This window comes from Stomoxys calcitrans, chromosome 3 (assembly GCF_963082655.1).
Source record: "Stomoxys calcitrans chromosome 3, idStoCalc2.1, whole genome shotgun sequence".
NCBI classification, from domain to species: Eukaryota; Metazoa; Arthropoda; class Insecta; order Diptera; family Muscidae; genus Stomoxys; species Stomoxys calcitrans.
The window spans coordinates 54752442-54766182 of NC_081554.1; the positions used below are offsets into that span (position 1 = coordinate 54752442).

Sequence of the window (13741 nt, forward strand, 5' to 3'; positions counted from 1 at the left end):
GTCAAAGTGCCTTGTAATTGGTAGGAATCGGGTGACAATGCCGCCCAATCTTGATGTGGCAATTGCTGGAGCCCCAATTGAGATTGTTTCATCTGCAAGAAACCTTGGTTTGGAGTTTGATGATAGACTTTCATGGAAGAATCATGTCAGTATGAAAGTGGGCAGGACCTGCGGCGTTTTACGAAACTTATATATGAGTCGACTGTATACCCCTTTGTCATTAAGAATGCTTTTGGCTAGGACATTTATTCTGCCGAAACTATTACACTCTTGCGAGGTTTTTTACGGTTGTGATGTAACTCATAGGAATAAAATGCACGTGGCCTTTAACGATATCGTTAGATACATTTTTGGTTTGCGTAGAAGAGACCGGGGAATCTGACTTTGCCAGACAAGTAAAGGGTGATTTTTTTGAGGTTAGGATTTTCATGCATTAGTATTTGACAGATCACGTGGGATTTCAGACATGGTGTCAAAGAGAAAGATGCTCAGTATGCTTTGACATTTCATCATGAATAGACTTACTAACGAGCAACGCTTGCAAATCATTGAATTTTATTACCAAAATCAGTGTTCGGTTCGAAATGTGTTCATCTTTCTCTTTGAGCATCTTTCTCTTTGACACCATGTCTGAAATCCCACGTGATCTGTCAAATACTAATGCATGAAAATCCTAACCTCAAAAAAATCACCCTTTATAAGACACTGTCTTTTGTATGGGTTTTATCATAATAAAATACAAAAATACAAATACAAATATTGACGGGCCTAGTAAAACTCACTATTCCGCATTTGAGGGAAATCCGGTAATAAATGCGCCTATTATAGGCTTAACAAACTAAATCGCCAGATCGGTATATATAGTAGATATATCGAAATATAGTCCGATGTGGCCCATTCAACAACTTAACCTGTGTATAGAAGAAATACGAGTCTGCGCAAAATTTCAACTCAATATCTCAATTTTTAAAGACAATAGCGTGATTACTGAATTGAAGGACACACGGACGGACAGACACACGAAAATCGTTAAATCGTTTTGGAATTTTACAATGATCCGAAATATATGTACTTTGTAGGGTCGAAAATGGAATGACTAAAAGAATATACCCCCTATCCTATAGTGGTGGATATAAAAATACTTTTTTAATGTGATTTTTATATGAAATCAAATATCGATTAAATTTTATATAAAATCTTGGCCAAATTTTGTATAATGAATAAAAACAGAATACACAATTTTTTTAACAATTTTTTTTTAAGCAATTTAACAATTTTTTTTAACCACTTTTATAAAATATTTTTTTATAAAAATATCCAGAATATTTAGAATTTGTTCTCTATTTTAGAAATACAAATTTGATTAATCATAAGGTTTGTGAGTCCCTTGAACCCAAGATTCCGCAATTAGATTGTAGCACATTAACCTACTCAAACACCCATCCACACTTGGGAAATTGAAATAACATTATTAACAAACGTGACCTTGTTGCCAATTCTAACAACTACACAAAGAATGAATAAAATTCAGACATTTCCAAACGAGGAAACAAGAAAATATCCTAAAATAACCACCAAAATAAGGAAGAAGGAAAAAAAAAATAACAATAAACAAACATTTTCTATGGAGAGCACCAAAAAGCACTCGAACGGAATTCAAGTCAGAGGGTATCTACACCATATAAAGAGATTACCGTCTAATTCGTTGGTGTTGGTTTCTTCTTCGTTTTCTTCTTCTTCTGCTTGGATATTCGAATGTTACATTCATATCCTTTGCCCTTTCACATTTTGCACAACACAACGTGTTTGACTTCATGAGGTGGCACAGGATTTAACGATAATGAATCGGTATTAGGTGAGAGCATTGAATACTTACCGTGTCGTCGGTGTTATTTTATTAATATGTCCTTGTGAAAATTCCTTTTCATTGAAATTGAATTGGATTGGCTGGCTGTTTGGCTTGCGGACTGAGTAGAAGTGCTGTCGTTGTCGAATGGTGACAGCTGTGAACTATTGTTGCAAATAACAATAACAGTAACAGTTTCTGAACAATCTGTAAAGAAATGAAGAAGGATAGTAAAAACTGAAGATATCAACATTAATTATTGCAAGTGTGTGGCATTAATTTATGATTAATTTAGAAAAGCATAAAAAGGGCCAAAGTTCAGCTGAAACAAAAAACTGTAACAAAATATAAACAGTTTATTAAAAATACACAAAATATATATTAATATAAAGAAATACAAATTCAATAAAAAAATTAAAGTTACAAAAAAACAATAAAAATTAAAAAAAAAACCGAAAAGTAGAAAAATATAAAATATTAATATATACAAAATAAGTATAAAAAAGATTGGAAAACTAAACCTGATAAAAATGGAAAAAATACTTAAAAAATAATGTATAAAAATATTAACAAATCAAAATATATAAAATAACTAGCTGTACCCGGCCCCGCTCTGCTGCGCCTTCATTAGCACCACGCGAAAAATAAGTTTCTTATTTACTACCATATGCACCTCCCCAGTACAATTTGTCTATCTACTACCAAATACCTTTTATTGAACTCCATATAGCCATGATTGAAAAATATTCACATTTTGGAAGGTGCTTTGAGGGGAAGGCAACATCCTATCACTTGTACCTGATTTTTAATATCATATTCGTAGTGTACTCGCGAATGCCGTTTTATTTGAGTCTAATATTATCATGTTCGTCAAATATGCCCACTTGGGACGGTTTTGGTTTTGGGGCGGCCCACTTGGTAATTGCGCGCAATTTTTATACCCATCACCGAAGGATGGGGGTATATTCATTTTGTCATTCCGTTTGCAACACATCGACATATCCATCTCTGACCCTAAAAATATATCTTTAAAAATAGAGATATTGAGCTGAGACTTTGCACAGATTCTTTTTTTGTCCATAAGCAGATCAAAGTTCAAAGATGGGCCATATCGACCGATCCGCCTATTTGCGGTCTTAGGCCCAGTAGAGCCACATTTATTGTCCGTGAATTATGTCAGGCCCTTCGATATCCTTCTTCAATTTGGCCCAGATTGGTTCAGATTTGGATATAGCTGCCCTATAGACGGATCTCTCGATTTAAGGTCTTGGGCCAACAAAAGGCGCATTTATTGTCAAATTTTGCCGAAATTTGGGGCAGTGAGTTGCGTTAGGCCCTTCGACATCTAACTTCAATTTGACCCAGATTCAGATTTGGATATAGCTGCCATATAGACCGATCTCTCGATTTAAGGTCTTGCGCCCACAAAAGGCGCATTTATTGTGAAATTTTGCCGAAATATGGGGCAGTGAGTTGTGTTAGGCTCTTCGACATCCTTCCTCAATCGCTCCAGATTTAAATATAGTTGTCATACAGACCGATCTCTCGATTTAAGGTTTTGGTCCCATAAAAGGCGCATTTATTGTCCAAAGTCGTCGAAATTTGGAACAGTGAGTTGCAGTAGGCCCTTCGACACCCTTCTTCAATTTGGACCAGATCGGACCAGATTTGAATATAGCTGTCATATAGACCGATCTCTCGATTTAAGGTTTTGGGCCCATAAGAGGCGCATTTATTGTTCGATGTCGCCGAAATTTGGGACGGTGAATTGTGTTAGGCCCTTCGACATCCTTCCTCAATTCGGCCTAGATCGGTACAGATTTAAAGACCGATCTTTCGATTTAAGGTTTGGGGGTCATAAAAGGCGCATTTATTGTGCGATTTCGCCGAAATTTATGACAGTGAGTTGTGTTAGGCTCTACGAAATTTTTCTGAAACTTGGCCCAAATCGGTCCAGATTTGGATATAGCTGTCATATAGACCGATATCTCGATTTAAAGGCTTGGTTCCATAAAAGGCGCATTTGTAACCCGATTTCACTGAAATTTGGCACAGTGACTTTTGTTAGGCTTTTCGAAATACGTGTCGTATATGGTTCAGATCGGTTAATTTTTAGATATAGCTTCCAAAAAGACCAATATATTATTATACACAATTGAACAATGACTTGTACTACTTAGCATTTGGTCCAAATCGGAACATATTTCGATATAGCTGCTATGGGGCATAAGGTATGCATTTTTCACCGGATTTTGACGAAAGGTGGTTTACATATATACCCGAGTTGATGGGTATCCAAAGTTCGGTCCGGCCGAATTTAACGCCGGACCATAAATAAATGCTGAACATAGTAGAAGTCATTGTGTAATATTTCAGTTCATTCGGATAAGAATTGCGCAAAGAAGGGGCCCAAGAAGCAACATGGGAGATAGGTTTATATAGGAGCTGTATCAAGCTATTGATCGATTCAGACCATATTAGACACGTATGTTGAGAATCATGAGAGAAGCCGTTGTACAAAATTTCAACCAAATTGGATGAGAATTGCGCCCTCTAGAGGTTCAAGAAGTCAAGATCCCAGATCAGTTTATATGGCAGCTATATCAGGTTCTATATTGATTTACGCCATACTTAACACAGTTATTGGAAATCAAAACAAAACACCTCATGCAAAATTTCAGCCAAATCGGATGAGAATTGCGCACTCTATTGGCTCAAGAAGTCAAGATCCAAGATCGGTTTATATGACAGCTATACCAGATTATGAACCGATTTGAGCCATACTTAGCACAGTTGTTGAATGTGATACCAAAGCATTACGTGCAAAATTTCAGTTAAATCGCAAGAGAATTGCGCCCTCTAGAGGCTCAAGAAGTCAAAACCCAGATCGGTTTATATGGCAGCTATATCAAAACATGGACCGAATTGAATCATACTTAGCGTAGTTGTGATACCAAATTTTTGACAAATTTTTTCACAGCTTGTGACTCTGTAATTGCATTCTTTCTTCTGTCAGTTATCAGCTGTTACTTTTAGCTTGCTTTAGAAAAAAAGTGTAAAAAAAAGTATATTTGATTAAAGTTCATTCATAGTTTTATTAAAAATGCATTTACTTTCTTTTAAAAAATCCGCAATTACTTTTTGGTCAACCCAATATTTACAATACCAACCGACCTACACTAATAAAAGGTATTTGTGCAAAATTTCAAGCGACTAGCTTTACTCCTTCAATAGTTAGCGTGCTTTCGACAGACAGACGGACGGACATGGCTAGAGCAACTTTAAATGACAAGACGATCAAGAATATATATACTTTATGGGGTCTCAGACGCATTTTTCGCAAACAGAAGGACGAAATTAGTATACCCCCATCCTATGGTGGAGGGTATAACAATTTAATTATGAACCATATCCAGGGTAAACATAGCAACAAAATAAAATAATTATAAATAAAAATGTTATACAAGTAATTTTATTTATTTATAAAATTTACAAAACTCTGCCAGTATATTAAACAAAAATCTCCATAAATTTATTGTATTCATTTTAATTAACTTCACTACACAAACAGCTCCCGAACCATTATTTTTCATTTATTCATATAATGTCGTATTTAACATTTAATTAAATTCTCTCCCTCTTCTCGGTAATTGGATTAATTCTCAAAAAATTACCAATTTCATTTGATTTCCTCTTTTATATTGACCACAAATATAACAATAGGATGATGGTTTGTATATCCAACCAACGCCAATTCTCATTAATTCTCGTTTCGAGATCAAACCACAGAAAATGATTGCCAATGCTTTTGTTTAATTTTATGCAACGCATATGAAAGGGAGGAGAGCTTAATAAAAGGGTCAACATTGCTTGATTTTGTATGGACATTGAAATCAATGAAAAAACAAATTAAAACGTAATTTTAAATGAAAATAATCAGATTTTAAAATATTTTCTGCAAACATGGAGTTTTGAAGAATTTTTTTTATAAAATTTTAATTTCAAATAAAGCTTTCATAAAAATCCAATTTATCATAAAAAAGCAAACATTCTTTTCAAAATTTCCCTTGAAAATCAAATTTGTTCATGCCAATCACAAAACTTTCAAACTGCAATGAAATATATTTTTATACAAATTTTTATAAAATTGTAAACATATTTCAATATATAAAAAAGGGGGCGGACTCTCCCCCTTACCCCAAAAGTGCGACCCAAAAATAAAAGTTGGCCGATCGCGACAATATGGGACTCAAATGAAAGGTATTCAGGAGTAGACTACGAATTTCATATTAAAAATTGGGTCCAATTAACTGGGGGACGCCCCGACCCTAAAACCTCCTAAAATAGGTTTATTGTACTACAATGACAATATGGGACTCAAATGAAAGGTATTCGGGAGTAGATTAAAAATATGGTCAGGAAGGAGGTATAGGCAATATAATTTGTTGATATTGAAATGGGGCGGACCCTCCCCCGTTACCCCAAAATCAAAAGTGAACCGCTAAGGACAATTGAAAGTTTTTGGAGAGTAGAATACGATCGAATACGAATACGTCAAAAACTGCCCAAACAAACCTATTGGACATACATATCAATATAGGACTCAAATTAAAGGTATTTGGGAGTAGACTACGAATATGAACAATGGGGGATCAAGTGATGGATATTTTTGAGTGGAGTGCGTCAATCAAATTTGTGCTCAAGTGTTAGATGGGGTGTGGCGCACAACTCTCCTATTGGCGCCCTCCACCAAACAACTGGTCTGTATACACCAATCATTATAATATGGGTTCCAAATGAAAGCTATGCGGTTTTGGACTGCGAATCTAAAATCTTTATTCTGCTCATATGAGCAAAATAATTTTTGAAGTATGGGGGCCTACATTATTAATTAAATCACGCAGTGTCCTGTTAGTTCGTTATGATTGAACTGTTTAGGGATAGATATATTGGGTTGCCCAAAAAGTAATTGCGGATTTTTCATATAGACGGCATTGACAAATTTTTTCACTGCTTGTGACTCTGTAATTGCATTCTTTCTTCTGTCAGTTATCAGCTGTTACTTTTAGCTTGCTTTAGAAAAAAAGTGTAAAAAAAGTATATTTGATTAAAAGTTCATTCTAAGTTTTAATAAAAATGCATTTACTTTCTTTTAAAAAACCCGCAATTACTTTTTGGGCAACCCAATATATCTAGCGGACCACCTCACCCCTGGGGACACAAATAGATATAGGCCGCCATACCCCCAAAACTATGACGTTCAGCGTGATAGGAGGCGTTGCAAACCTTAACGTTAAGATTGCCATCATTTTTAGCTCATCGATAAAGGGCCTTATTTTTCCAGACAAGTTCAAACGACGTGTTGCTGGACAACACTTGTTTTCAAAAGTATCGGCAAATCTGTACTTTACCACAGAAAATCTTTTTATATTGCAATTTGATTGGATTTAAAAACGACTAAATGATGACTATTTAATAGGTAGTCATATAGTCATTTACATGGCACTCTAAGCGAACAGCACTAACATTTAGATAAGCGCCATCTACTCGCTGTTTTCTATTGGATTCACTTGATCCAATTGAAAACAACAAGTCGGTGGCGCTAATTTGGAGAAGCCAACATGAACAGAAAGAGGGCAGAGTGGTCAAAATTGATCATACTGCACTTATCTTTGTTATGACCACCTATCGATCTTTTGAATAAAGAAAACTAAAATATAGGAATTGCGCTGCGGATTCGGCCAAGATTCGGCCTGGCCGAACTTAGCACGCTTTTACTTGTTTGATATAAAAGTGGACCTAATCGGGACAATATGGGACTCAAGTAAATGGTATTAGGAAGAAGATTATGAATATGGTCTGGAAGGAGAAATAGACTACAGAATTTGTTGATATCTTAAGGAGGCGGACACTCCCCTTTACCTAAAAGGAGAAATAGGCTATAGAATTTGTTTATATCGTAAGGAGGCTGACCTTCCCCTTTATCCAACAGCACCACCCAAAAATAAAAGTGGACCAATCGGGACATATGGGACTCAAATGAATGGTATTAAGAAAAATATTATGAATATGGTCTGGAAGGAGAAATAGGCTATAGAATTTGTTGATATCGTAAGGAGCGACGGGTCCCCCTTTACCCAAAAGCACTACGCAAAAATAAAAGTGGACCGATCCGGACAATATGGGAATCAAATGAATGGTATTAGGGAGAAGATTATGAATATGGTCTGGAAGGAGAAATAGGCTATAGAATTTGTTGATATCGTAAGGAGGCGGACCCTCCCCTTTATCCAACAGCACCACCCAAAAATAAAAGTGGACCAATCGGGACAATATGGGACTCAAATGAATGGTATTAAGAAAAAGATTATGAATATGGTCTGGAAGGAAAAATAGGCTATAGAATTTGTTGATATCGTAAGGAGGGGAGGGTCCCCCTTTACCCAAAAGCACCATGGTCTGGAAGGAGAAATAGGCTATAGAATTTGTTGACATCGTAAGGAGGCGGACCCTCCCCTTTATCCAAAAGCACTACGCAAAAATAAAAGTGGGCCGATCCGGACAATATGGGAATCAAATGAATGGTATTAGGGAATAGATTAGGAATATGGTCTGGAAGGAGCAATAGGCTATAGAATTTGTTGATATCGTAAGGGGGTGGACCCTCCCCCTTAGGCCAAAAGCACCACGCAAAAATAAAAGTGAATCGATCGGGACAATATGGAACTCAAATGAAAAATATTAGAGAGTAGAGTAAAACTTGATATTAACAATTTGGTCCGCCCCGACCCCAAAACCCCCTTCAATAGACTATATGGTACAAATAAAGAGTATAGGGTTTGGAAGTAGATAAACAAATTCTTCGGGTTTCAGGGTACATAGGTCCGCCCCGACCCCAAAACTCCCTTAAATAGGCTATATGGTACAAATAAAGAGTATGGTGTTTGGAAGTAGATAAACAAATTGTTCGGGGTTCGGGGTACATAGGGTATTAACATATTTTTCGCGTGGTGAATTCGATACCTATTTTTAGAGCAAATGGCAGAGTACCCGACCCAACCCCAAAGCGCCCTCCAACCCGTACATATTTATGGACCATGACAATTTTGGGATTAAATGGAAGATATTTGCGAGTAGAGCACGAATTGACCATCCATATTTGGGCGAAATGTCTGAGGTACCATCCCACCCCTAAAAAGCGCTCCCCGTCAAATGGATATATAGACCAATCACGACGATATTTTGCTCAAATGAAACAGAACTTATTTACCGACTGTGTTAATATGGGGCACATAGGGCCTACCGAACATACCCACTATAATATTGGAGTCCAAAGAAAGGTATAAGGGAGTAGAGCAAAAATTTGTCCATTAACATATCACAAAAACACAGGGACAAACTTCTCACATATCAATGTTTAAGCTCAATGGTAAAGGACCTCCTTTTTAGGACCTCCGAGTCCCAACGGCGTCCCGCAGCGCAAAACATCCATGGCGAGAAGTTTTTACATGACTTCTATGCATTGAATAGTACCTCACATATGTCGCCGACGTTAGGAGGGGACAACCACCACTTAAAATGGTTCCAATTTCCTCGCCAGGATTTGAATCCACGCGTTTAGCATCATTGGCGGATTTTCTTACCTCTGCGCTTCAATTACATGAATTCGATATCCACATTTGGGGCGAGTTGTCCCCATCTTAAAACTCAACGACAACGGGATTTATATGTCGACCATTACAATACAGGGCTCAAAAAAAGGTACAAGAGCGTTCAGGCTCTGCGGAGCGGTCCCGGTTATTTTTTCATAAAATTAAAATTTAAAAAAAAAAAAAATTGTAAATTTAAATTTTCATCAAAATTTTAACTGCCTAATCATTTTTATTTATATTGTGTTGCCCAAAAAGTAATTGCGGATTTTTAATATAGTCGGCGTTGACAAATTTTTTCACAGCTTGTGACTCTGTAATTGCATTCTTTCTTCTGTCAGTTATCAGCTGTTACTTTTAGTTTGCTTTAGAAAAAAGTGTAAAAAAAGTATATTTGGTTAAGTTCATTCTAAGTTTTATTAAAAATGCATTTACTTTCTTTTAAAAAATCCGCATTTACTTTTTGGGCAACCCAATAAATATTGGTTTATAAAATGCGAACGACATGCATGCTTAAAACGCCAACTAATCAATAAAGAAAAATATTGTTCAAGCGTTCAACTAACAATAACCATAACAAAAGTTCGCTTATTTGCGTAACCCATAAAATGCAGACAATTGCCACCAAACCCATTTGCCTCCCGTTAGCCATTGGATCGCTAAAAATGCGCCTATTGGGAAGTAAGTCGAGTAACTACTACCAGTACTCCCAATAAACGTGCGTCAGTCAGCGTCTATGGGAATTATATTTGCCACCACATTTAAATGTTTAGCTGCAAAAATAACAACAACAACAAGTCTTGAAAGCTGCGGCATTCAAGGGGAAAGTGTTTTTCATTTCATTTGATTTTGTTGTGTTCTACCTTTATTCGCTTGCTTTTTTTCCTCTATACAATAGAGAAAAAACACAATATTTTTATTTGTAATAAAAGTTTTCATTTCCCTCGCATAATTAAAGGAAATGTGTTGCAAGAGAACAAATAAATAAATGTGTCATTATATAATAACAACACGCCAATCTAATCAAATGTTAAAAAATTACTTGTTTTCAAAAATTTAAACGAGAAAAGGATGCTAGAGTTGTTTAGTTTTAGAAAATATGTGAAATCGATCTAGCCATATCCGTCTGTCCGCTCGCCTGTATGTCCGCCCGCCCGTATAAGCGACCGTTTGTCTGTATGTATGTCCGTCCGTTTGTATATCCGTCCGTCTGTTTATATGTCTGTCCGTCCGTCTGTATGTCCGGCCGTCTGTATGTCCGGCCGTCTGTATGTCCGTCCGTCTATATGTCCGTCCGTTTGTATGACCATCCGTCTGTATATCCGGCCCTCAGTCTGTCTGTATGCCCGTCCGTTTACACATCTGTCCGTCTGTATGTCCGTCCGTTTGTATGACCGTCCTCCTGTATGTCCGTCCGTCTGTATGTCCGTCCGTCTGTATGTCCGTCCGTCTATATGTCCGTCCGTTTGTACGACCGTCCGTCTGTATGTCTGTCTGTTTGTATGGCCGTCCGTCCGTCTATATGTCCGTCCGTTTGTATGACCGTCCGCCTGTATGTCCGTCCGTTTGTATATCCGTCCGTCTGTATGTCCGTCCGTCTGTATATCCGTCCGTCTGTATGTCCGTCCGTCTATATGTCCGTCCGTTTGTACGACCGTCCGTCTGTATGTCCGTCTGTTTGTATGGCCGTCCGTCTATATGTCCGTCCGTTTGTATGACCGTCCGCCTGTATGTCCGTCCGTCTGTATGTCCGTCCGTCTATATGTCCGTCCGTTTGTACGACCGTCCGTTTGTATGACCATCCGTCTGTATATCCGACCCTTAGTCTGTCTGTATGTCCGTATGTTTGTATGGCCGTCCGTCTGTCTGTATGTCCGTCTGTTTGAATGGCCGTCCGTCTGTCTCTATGTCCGTCCGTCTATATGTGCGTCCTTTTGTCTGTATGTCCGTCTGTCTGTATGTCCGCCTGTTTACATGTCCGTCCGTTTGTATGCCCGTCCGTCTGTATGTCCGTCTACATAAAATTCCGTCTGTCCGTCCTTTTGTTTGTTTGTCTATCCGCCTGCCGAAAGCACGACAACTCTAAAATGAGTGCAGCTAACCACTTGAAATTTATCACAAACGCTTCTTATCGATATAGGTCGGTTGGGAATACAATTGGCCCAAATATTATCTATTTTAAGATATGCAAATGCAAATTTGCCCATGAACATTCCATTAAGGAACAGGGGCAAACTTCTCACATATCAAGTTTAAGCTCAACGATAAGAGGCCTCCTTATTATAGGCGAGTTCGAACAGCGTGCCGCAGTGGGGAGAAGTTTTTACATAGCTGCCACACCATTTTTATACCCTACTATGAAATGAATTTGTTTGTAACACCCGGAAGCAAGATAGAAGAAGAAGATAGATCCATTAATATGTATACCCTTTCTGATTCGATTTAGCTATGTCTGTCTGTCCGTCTGTCTGTATGTTTGTCTGTCTGTCTGTCCGTCTGTCTGTATGTTTGTCTGTCTGTCTGTCCATGTTAGTTTGTGTACAAAGTACTGGTCGCTAATTTCATCCGATCATCTTCAAATTCGGCACAATCATTTTCTTGGGCCTAGAAACGAAGCCTATTGAAATTGGAAAAAATTTGTTCAGATTTGGATATATTGGGTTGCCCAAAAAGTAATTGCGGATTTTTTAAAAGAAAGTAAATTCATTTTTATTAAAACTTAGAATGAACTTTTATCAAATATACTTTTTTACACTTTTTTTCTAAAGCAAGCTAAAAGTAACTTTTTGGGCAACCCAATAGCTTCCATATATTGGGTTGCCCAAAAAGTAATTGCGGATTTTTTAAAAGAAAGTAAATTCATTTTTAATAAAACTTAGAATGAACTTTAATCAAATATACTTTTTTACACGTTTTTTTCTAAAGCAAGCTAAAAGTAACAGCTGATAACTGACAGAAGAATGCAATTACAGAGTCACAAGCTGTGAAAAAATTTGTCAACGAAAATCCGCAATTACTTTTTGGGCAACCCAATATATGTTTGTCCGTTTTTTTTTTTTTCAATCAATCAACACGCAAGTTATGTCCCCTATACCTGCAGTGCATTGCGTTGGAGAGGATAGGAGGGGGGAACAAGGCAGTAGTGTTAATGGACACTTGCTTTGTATTTCTGGATGTCGTAAGTAGAGGGAAAACCATCCGCCGGAAGTCGATTCCATATACGAACCGTCCTTGCGAAAAAAGAACATTCTCTTGTTAGTGCAGGGTCCGATCAGCTGGCCAATCGCTTACAAACCGGTGCGCGCTTCTTGAAAATCTTGTATTTCTGACAAACAACCTCAAGTCAGAAATCAGAAAAATGATTTCCGAAGAACACACACCGTGGAAGAATCGAAAGAACAACCCACATTTCGATGATGTTCAAGGGAAACAATAGAGTTGGATACCCTACCATCTCCAAACAACACCAACGCCCGCCTCTGGACACGGTCCAGCAGCTCCAAGGATGATTTTGGGGCTCCGGTCCATATATGCGAATTATATTCCATCTTCGGCCTGATGTACGTAGTGTAGATATTAAGAAGATCAGCGGGAGTGAAATATTTCTTACACCGCTTAAGAAAGCCAAAGCACTTGAATGCTTCCTTCGACACTTCGTATACATGTTTTGACCAATGGACATCACATAGAATCTTCATGCCCAGAACATCAAGAGCCTCTGACTGCTTGATACACCCTACACCCTCGATAGATCTTGACGATTGTAATGTTTCAGTGAATCGTTTGTGGAACAACAAACAGCACTTCGTTTTGCGTGCATTAAAATCTACTCTGTTCATTCGACCCCAGAAATGGCCAGCAAATCCTGGCAGAGTGTTACGTCCTCCTGTCTTCAATCTCTCGAAGACTCGGCCTATGATCGAATGAAGATGAATGACAGATGTTGCTGTCATCCGCGAATGAGTAGATCGAATTCGAAGTCAGACCCAGTAGATTGCCAATAAAAATAAGAAAAAGAGATGGAGAAAGGACAGAGCCTAGTGGTGCTCCTGCGGTCAATTTACATACGTCGGATGAGAACCAAACTACAACAACTTTTATAGTGCGATCTCTGAGAAAACTCGATATAAATCCAGCAAAGTTATTATCGACATCAAAAGCGACAAGCTTTGAAAGGAGAGCACCGTGTCAGACCAAATCAAATGCCTTGGAGATATCCAGAGCCACGACCTTACTCTCACCGAAC

At 37.8% G+C, this 13741-nt stretch overlaps 1 protein-coding gene across 3 annotated transcripts in view; it reads right to left on the minus strand.

The window, feature by feature from the left end:
* LOC106089753 (probable serine/threonine-protein kinase DDB_G0282963) overlaps positions 1 to 13741 on the minus strand; it is a 175148-nt gene that overhangs the window by 111125 nt on the left and 50282 nt on the right. For all 3 annotated transcript variants that reach the window (XM_013255722.2, XM_059364326.1, XM_059364325.1), the window contains exon 4: positions 1877 to 2053. The gene's annotated coding sequence lies outside the window, so the exon portion shown is untranslated. The remainder of the gene's footprint in view (positions 1 to 1876; positions 2054 to 13741) is intronic.